General features: G+C 38.3%; 1 long non-coding RNA gene across 1 annotated transcript; it reads left to right on the forward strand.

Moving 5' to 3' along the window:
- The first annotated feature begins 624 nt into the window (after positions 1-624).
- LOC103280302 (uncharacterized) lies at positions 625-2,674 on the forward strand. The gene is made up of 2 exons (XR_010002330.1): positions 625-1,080; positions 1,215-2,674. It is a non-coding gene; the product is annotated as an uncharacterized LOC103280302 (long non-coding RNA).
- The last annotated feature ends 6,905 nt before the right edge of the window (positions 2,675-9,579 follow it).

Raw genomic sequence — 9,579 nt, forward strand, 5'->3', positions numbered from 1 at the left:
GAGATAGCCAGTTAGCATTAGTTTCCCATGCTTTACCAAGCATTAACTTAGTGTCATAGATTTGTGTAGCAGCAATGTTTCAGTGATGTTCCAATGGCAGCTCTGGGTTGTGTGGGGTGGAGTTATCCCTGCATACTAGCTAACGAAGTGAATAGGAAATTGCTTGAATCTGGGGATATAGGCCACCTCCTTACACCTGTAAAATTGCATTCACTTCACTAAGAATTATATCAATATAATACCTCAACAGGGTCCCAACTGTAGTGTCAACCAGCTCTAGTCTTGCCAGTTAATACAAGCACCTTCCTTCATAATGGGAAACAGGAACAGCATTTCCAAGCAAACAACATGTTCAAGTATGCATAAAGATTATTACCTTTGAGCTCATGTTCAAGTAATGGACAATCTTAAAGACAAATAATCAGATCAAGTCTATTTTCACATGAAAAAATGTAGAATTTGACAGAAAGCACACGTGACTAAATCATATTCTGTATAACAAGGGAAAGTATTAAGCATAACTGTGAACACCTTTGTTTGTATATCTCTTTGGCTTGCAGCAGTGGAAACAGGTGGGCATAATCTCCCCTCTCTGTTGCAGCCCAGTGTACAGCCCTAAAACCTACTCTAGAAGACTAGAGGCATCCTTATGTGTTTTGACTATGTTGTAACCTGCTACGAGCCACAAGGAGAGGCAAGTAAAAAAATAAAATTATTGTCATCATCATCATCATCATCATCATCATCATCAAAGAGCATTGATTGGTGCAATGGGAAACAAAAAAGAGTAAGAAAGTCTTATCCATTTTACAGCTGCCACAAAAAGAAGACTGAGAAAGGCATTTATCAACAGAGTGCAGGGTGAAGGATTTTCTTTTTGACAACCTTATTCTTCTACAATTCTTCTACAAAGGGAGTCTTTCTGGACCTTTAAATTAAACTCTGTATTCCGCAAAGGGCTGAATGATAGGATTGATTTCACCTGTTATCTTTAGTGAGTAGAGTATTTCAGTTCACCATACAAGCCATAGGGCACTTGCAACTTTGAAAAAACACAGAGCCCTGCAAGAGTAACAATGTGTAAGTCAATTGTATTTTTGTAAACTCTTTTATGTACTAGATTAAGAATTGGAAAACATATGGGGTGTGTATATATATCTATTTTGGTATAACTATCATAGTTACTATTAGTATGTACCTATGTTTATGTTTAGAAATTGACTACATTGAAAGGCCTTGAACTGAAGCAGGACCAAGCAAGTAATTAAGATTAAAGAGACAGCAATATATCCGCAACATACCGTAGAAGATTCTGAGAATCACAGTAAGAAGAAAATTGCCATACATCAAAAGACTGTTTAAGATCTCACATAAATATCAACAACCTGAAGAAGGACTTCCCGAAATGAGGCAGTGTACCGGGATTACTTGTTGTTGCATAGTTTTGTTTATACACACACAACAGCTGTGGACTGTTTTCCGTTGAGTTTGATGTATGCTTTACTTTATATGTTACATAATAAGGTTGTATAATTGTATATATACCATATTTGTGGACTGTTTTCGGTTGGAGATTTATGTGTGTTTTGCTTTATATGTTTCATAATAAGATAGTACCCAGTTGGGACTGTAAAGAAAATACTCAATAATACTAGCATACCATAATACACACGTTAAAACCTACATGAGAGTATATACATTTAAGTTGTTTTTTTTAATATATGTATACCATTCTTATAGCAAAACAGAGACTATCCCTTGATGTACCATCACTTCTGTCTTGCCAGTGTGTGAAGACGGAGAGAGGAGTCTATTTTCAGGAGTTGTGTGTTCCCCTACTGATTGAAGAAAGCAGCGGGAAGCAGTGGAAAATGGAAGAAGATGGGGAAATGATGTGGAATTGCTGCCCATCCCCAAAGATGGATCTTGTTGGGGTAAATCAGGTCCCCACTCTTAAGAATGCTTTCCCCTGCTAGCCTCCCCTTCCCCCCTTTCCTTCTTCCCATGGGATAGTCCCTAGAGAAGTCATGTGAAATCTCCCACCCTATTCTTGGAGGAAATCTGTCTCTCTTTTTTTACATCATTCATCACCTATTTCCTATTCCTCTCTCAACAACCTGTTGTGGCAGAAAAGGGGTTGTTATTGGGAAATAATCAATTTCATCACACGGAAGTCAATTTCATCACATGGGGGTCACAGATAAACTCAGAGAGAACAGCCAAGTCTAAAAACAGGGCTGGTGACACCACAATCCTTGCTAATCAAAAGTCCTGGAGTTTTACGTATGCCTCCAAGACTTGGATCCAGTGCCCCAAACAAATTCAAGCACCCGATATCCTTAAGATAAGCAAGGTTAGACTTTATTAGTATTTGGATGGGATACCATCTGGGAGTGCCTAGGTTCTCCAGGTAGGATTAAGAAAGAATTCTTCCTGAAACTTTGGAAAGTGACCACTGTCCAAGTTGACAATAATGGGTGGATAGACCAATGTTCTGATTCAGAATAAGTTCCTACAATATTATGATGTTGAGATATTATTATTATTATTATTTGTATTTATATATTGCCTTTTCTCTCCACAAAGGAGTCTTAAAACTGCTATATTGAGTTATGTTGAATATAAAGGCTGTAGAGACAACTGAAATTTTAATAAAGATTGGCCTGATGGCTTTTGCTTCATGGTTGTGCTCATTGTAACCTTTCTTTCTACCCTCAGAAATTGTTTAATAAACTACCCTGTTTTCCCCAAAATAAGACAGGGTTTTATATTAAATTTTGCTTCAAATGATGCGTTAGGGCTTGTTTTCAGGGGGAGTCTTATTTTTCCAAATTGACTTTTAAAAAAACTATAGCTAGTTTATCATGATAGGTCTTATTTTCAGAGTAGGTTTTATTTTGGGGGGGAAAGGGTATTATTTCAAATAACTGTTGTTGCCGATTATCATAAGTCTTAATGAAAAATGAAAGCTTTTAACGTGTTTATTTCAAATGTATTTTCCCTTTGAGAAAGGTATTAACAATAAACAGTTTATTTGATTTATTATGCGAGCATTTATCCCAAATTGTTTTAGGGATAAAAAAGAAAATGTGAACATTATTTAACTACTCCACTAGAAATAGACAGTTTAATTCTGCTTGAAAAAGCTTGTTCAGTGAAACAAGGTAATTCTTACACTTAGGGCATACTCCTGTAATCAGAATCCACTGTTTGATGTGTTTCCTTTCCAGCAAGCATTTGGGAATCGATTTTTTAAAAAGAAAAAAGAAAGCTCTCTTTATGGTGCTGTACTATTTTAAATCTTTGTTTTAAAGGAAGGCATTAAATGGTTTTAATCATGTTGTTTCTTAATACTGTTCCAATCTCAATTTTGCATGTTTTGATTTTTTCACTGTAATTTTCTGTGTTTGTAAACAGCCTTGAGTACCAGTGTGTGAAAAAGGTGAGATATAAATAAAATGGTGGATGGATGGAGATGTAGCTAGGTCAATGGTTCTCAACCTGTGGGTCCCCAGGTGTTTTGGCCTACAACTCCCAGAAATCCCAGCCAGTTTACCAGCTGTTAGGATTTATGGGAGTTGAAGGCCAAAACATCTGGGGATCCACAGGTTGAGAACCACTGAGCTAGATGCATGCTTCCTGATGCAGGATGTCAACCACTTTTTATATGGATTTTACTTCTGAGTAGATATGTAATAGGTTGCTCTGCTAATATCAAAACCTAGAAAATTTTATGCATAATTTATGTTTTCAAGAAATTGCTGGAAGCACTGATTTTTCATCTTTGTTGTCATGCATTGTGTCTCTGGACACTGCAGCTTGCACCAATGATTTATTTTGTTAATAATAACAGAATTGTAGAGACTGTCAGATGCAATATCTGTGCTGTTTCACATTTAATGAAATTCTTTTGGAATGAGATTTTTTTTAAAAAATAATGTCTACTAATTAAGCCAACATGTCTAAAACATCATTTAATCAATTCATAGATATGAATCTTGATAATCTCACACTATATCACATGCAGCACTGGCAGTGCTGTATGTGGTACACATTGACAGGGTCTCGTGCTCTGGAAACAAATTGTGCTGCATGTGTTTAGTATTATTATTTGCCTATTGTTTTTTATATCCATCTTATCATGGACTTTATTATGACCTCATCAGATGGGCTAATTTGCCTGTTGTACATTGCTTGCTTTCCACTTCCGTCATGGAGCCCATTACACAACACATATGTACTTCTGCCATGGATCTGTGCTGAAAGAGGAGAGCAAGCTGGGGGGGGGGAGTGGTGATGCTTCCCCCTGTGGAATAGGAGTCAAGGTAAGGTGGGCAATGTGGGGCATGGAGCTATGGGTCTCCACACACCTCACCAGGACCTCATAGTGAAGCCATGGTGATGAGATCCTTAGTCACCAAGGGGCATGTGATACAAGAGAGGGCATCTTTGAATACAAATCTTGTCAAGTAGAGAAAGTAGTTGGGGTGGGGGGAGAAATATCACAGTGATTATGTGCCCCCTCACAAAAAAATGAGGGACCTTGAAGAAACGGTCAGCCCCCTCCCCCAAATTCATAGAGGCCTAAATCTGCTTTCAGTGATCTTGCTGAGACCACACTGCAGATCCCCCTGAACTAACATGATCTAAGCCATGATCTACCATTCATAGAATGCTAGCCTTAGAAGTATCTGCTGAGCAAATAGCTTCAGGTGAGTAACAAGAGAGACGTATGCTGTGTTTTTCAAAAGGAAGGTGGCGAGGAACAAATAGAAAACAGGCTTTGAAAGGAAATAAAATGACCTCCAGGATATTGTTGAACTGCTGATCACAAACACTTGAAGAATAAAATGCCATGCTGTATTTTTTAGAGTTTCAGAGCCATCAATAAGTCAGCCTCTTAAGTGACTTGGTGCTTGTTGAGGGCCTTTTTAGGAATACACTGCTAGAAGGATGGGGGAGTATAAATAGTGCAACAGAGCAGTGTGGGGAGACATCACTTTTTAAACTGCACATTAGGGTATATTTTCTTGCAGTGCAGAGGACTTCTACTAAACTATGAAAATGGTCTAATGATAATTCACTTCTGTATTAATGACCTGTTGGAGTGATAATTCTCCTTTCCGTCTGACTAGCAGAATGTGCTGCTCTGATCTATTTTGGTTCTAAGGGAGAATTCCTTTCTATTTAACATGCACAGCCTTGAAATGAGATTGATGCTTTGCTGCTGAAATTTATGTAGACCAAGACTAGGAGCTCCTTAGAAGTCCTTTCTTCATAGAGCAGCTGCTGTGTAATACATTCATTAATTTGGAGTGTTGCTTTTTGTACTATAACTCCCAGAATCCATTGGCTGGGGCGATATGGAAAGTTTTTTTTAAAAAAAGTTGCTGTGAAGGAGGCACTCGGCAGACCTGGCTTGAAGGCAGCCAATCACAGGTCAGAGAGGCTCTGAAGACAGGCTTTGAGGAAACAGAACATACCAAAAGGCAGAGGATTGCTTCTGTGAGATGCAGACAAGGTTTTGAATTGGCACTGACAGGGTTAGGTTGACACAGGCAGGACTCTGAACAGACAAAGACAGGGATTCCACCTCCTTGATGGGGAATCTCAGTCTAAATTCTTTGAGAGAACGTTGAAAGAGCTGCATATGTTCAGCCTCCAGCAAAGCTAAATAAGAAGCATTAGGGTAGCCATTTCCAAACATTTGAAAGACTGCCACATAAATGGCAGAGCATGCTTATTCTCTTTTGCTCCAGTGCGGGAAATTACTTTTGAGAAGAATGGATGTAATGACTTGCTGAAGGCATCCATCACTGAGCAGTGATCGGTTTATGCTCTAGATCCATCTGGGATGCCATTTGGCTGCCATCCCAGATGGGGTAGAAATTGTGGGGGAAGAATCAGCTGGGACAAACACTTTTTGATCATCTCACTACACGGGCTAATCAACTCATTGGAAGTTGTCGGCATTGCCATCAAATTTATCCATTTGTGCATTTATTTGGTTATTGGTCTATTTATTTAGCGTATTCAAACTATTCATACCCTTCTGTTCAGCTACAAAAACTCCCAGAGCAGCTTACGAATCATTAATTTGATCATTCTCTGCCCTCGGGACTACCATCTAAATGAGACACAACACATAGGAAAAAGGAGGTGGTGGGATGAAGTCTAGGGGACACTGGCTCTTGGTCTTTCAGCTGAGGCTATAGCAGAGACTCTCATTAGCCTCTGGTGCCAAGCCATGATGGAACTATGCCGGTCTGCTCATTTTTCTTTCAAAATCCAGACCTTTGTTGGACAACCTGTGTCCCTACAGTTGTTTTGGACTTCAGTTCCCAGAATTCCTGATCATTGGACAAGCGGGTGATGACTTTGGGGAACTGGAGTTCCAAGCACCTGGAGGACCACAAGTTGTGCACTACTCATCCAGACCAATGCAGCTGTTTATGACAAATTATTTGGGTTCTTTGCTCCAGATGTAACTTTTACATCTCTATTCCTCTGCCTCTCTTGATTTCAGACATCCACTGACTGAATAACAGTTGAATGATTCTAGACAATTAGCATTGGGGTTGTCACCGTTTGCATTACTATTACTCATTTTGCATTACATTTCACATCCTTACCCCTATACTTGTGCATATATGTCTGACTGCTGAGCCTATATTCCATGTGTCTGATGAAGTGGGTTGCAACCCATGCAAGCTTATGCTGAATAAAATTTATTATTCTTTAAGGTACCAGAAGAATTTCTGCTGGAACAGATTAACATGCCTATCTTCCTGGAATGCTCAACTGGTAAGGAATGTGTTAAGTTGCTGCCAGTGCTTCATCTCTGTAAATATTCCTCTCACCTCCTTACAGGTCATACCATGTTTCCCCAAAAATAAGACAGTGTCTTATATTAATTTTTGCTCCCAAAGATGCACTAGGTCTTATTTTCAGGGGATGTCTTATTTTCAGGGAAACAGGGTACATGGACGTGGATATGTTTACAATACTCATATGCAATGGTACTGTTTTAGGTTAAGAACATTGTTGAAAGGGAGTTTTGAAGAATTTGTCAATGCCCATATGCTTCAGAATACATAAAAGATAGAACTTCTGCACACTTTCTAATCTCTGAGCTCTGAAAGGTGACAAAAGGTAATGTTCACCTACTGATTGCAAGATTGTAGTGGTTTCTCTTTCTGCTTTTTTTCTTTTTGAAAAATACCTTCACGACCTCTTGGGCAATTCTTTTATTATTCTGGAGCAAAGCAACAGAAGCCTGCCAACAGAAAAAAGTGCTTTGAAAAAAGTAATAATGACATTCACATTGTAACTTATTTTTGTATTTAATGGCCTGGTCAATCGAAATGGTTTTAGGTTCTCAGGCAACTCATTTCCATGGGTGAAACATAGTGTTTTTTCACCTACTATTTATGTACGACATTGACTCATATGGAATAGTAGCTGTTTCATAGATTTATAACCTTTGCATATTGATAGCTGTAGACTTTTGGTTTTAAGGATGTTAATCAAAAACCACTATCATATTCCATTGCTCTGGCTGGTATTATTATATTTTAAATTCAGTAAATAAATTACAGGCTATCTATTTGCCATTAAACTCAGACAGATCAAAGGAAATGAGACTTTGGTTTCTATAACAGTTATGTCAATATTCTTATTTAAAGTGTACATTTTTCTCTTCTGTTACATAAATCTATATATTTAATTATGGTTTCACTTCAATTGGTGTGTTATCTGATGAACCAAAATAAAGACTTAATAGAGAATTTGGACTTGGTCCACCAATGACTTTGCTCAATGGCTTTTGAGCAAACACCTCAGATTTCTGTTTTTCTTTTGCATTTGAATTCACATTTGTGCATTGATGTTGGCAAGATTTGTTCATGGGTTGACATCCAAAACATTTCATGCAAATCTGGAGTTGATCAGCAAACTTCAGGTATTTTTTTGCAGGAGAAGGAAGGTGGGAATTAATAGTGTTGAATCGTTTTTTTGCAAATAATTGCACTGGAGAACCTAGAGATTCCTAGGCAGAATATATTACTCAAATCCACTAATAATCTAATTTGCATAAACTAGACCTGCAGATGTGAAGGGATGACTGCATTTGTTTGGTGGATCCAAAGGAAACAAGATAAAACATGGTCGGAAAAAGACTGAGTCTGGGAAATCTCAGGCTTAGTAGTATGTGAGATCCTAGTAGTAGTTACATGATAGAACACCATGACCAGTGAAATAATTGCTTATTGACAGCCAAAGTTGAAAGGAAGTCATTTTACCTTTACCCAACCTTCATATTGGGGAACATATGCTGAAAAAAGTGGCAAGTGTTCATCTGCTCTCATTTATTTGGCTCTGTAGAAGAACACAAGAGTCTCTGGTATGCAACCATAAGTACAGCATGAACTGTTCTAATCTGAATGTGTTTGAAAGGAGCAAATTGAGGTAGAAGGTTTCTTTCTGGGTAGATTTAAAGTACAGTTTTTCTCAGGGCTTGTTTTCATTCTGTTTCTCCTACAAATCTTCCAAAGTGTCCTGCAAAGGTCTAATATGCATGACTGAATGAGTCTTTACTGCATGCCAAACAAACTGAAGTTATTTCAATAGCTAGAAGATTAGACAAGACAATAACATTTCCAAAGGTCATACCCAGTACTGCAATGAAGAGTGAAGTTTGCCCCAGTATTTTGCCTTTCTAGGGGCATGCTACGAAGAGCATGCACCTTTCTGTTGCTAAATAAAGTTCTGAAAGCCATAAGTCTTGCTATAAACATGTTCACCTTGTTTTTATTGGATGCAAATTGAGCTCTCCTTGTTTGCTAAGAAAATAAGAATGCAAATGGTCCTTTAATGCTCTGTTTTTGTAGGTTGGGTCTGAAAGCTTTTTGGAGGCAGAAGCAGGACAAAATCCATGACATGTTAATAGATTTGAAAAGTACTTAAACATGCCTCACTTTCCTGGGTTACAGAAATCAAATCAAGGGTATGTCAATGAAACTAAGTACTTTTATCCCACTACTGACAGATCAGCTTGAATTCTCAGTCTGTACGTGCTATTAAATAGATTGATTTCAGCAGTACAACAAGAGCAGGAAGATAGAAAGAAAAGTGTTTGGGTCAAGAGAACAAAGAAAGCAAATCACTGGGGCGCATCAATTAGCAGTGAGAGATGGTGGGAGAGGAAGGCAAGGAAAAGCTGGAGAACCACATGGGACAAGCCCTGACCTCCCTGACGCCTCCTCTCCAACAGTTTTAATGGGCCCAAGTATTGTGGATGCTTTTAAAACTAGCTGCAGTTATTCGATGAATAACTTTTGATGATGAGATACCCTTTATTTAATGGGCAATGACAGACAGTGGTTTTGGGACACCATCCAAGTTCACATGAGTGTCCAGAGATAATGCAGTCAGCAACAGAAAAGTTAACAGTGTATGAGAAAAGGCCTGTATTTGTGAAGCTGGAGTTAAACAAGTGGCCTTGAGGATTTTTAAGTAGATACAATTTGCTTTCTTGAGAGAATTGCTGCTGCTTTATAAATTAGCACTGTGGGTCTGAGT

Source organism: Anolis carolinensis, chromosome 1, assembly GCF_035594765.1.
Source record: "Anolis carolinensis isolate JA03-04 chromosome 1, rAnoCar3.1.pri, whole genome shotgun sequence".
Classification (NCBI taxonomy): domain Eukaryota; kingdom Metazoa; phylum Chordata; class Lepidosauria; order Squamata; family Dactyloidae; genus Anolis; species Anolis carolinensis.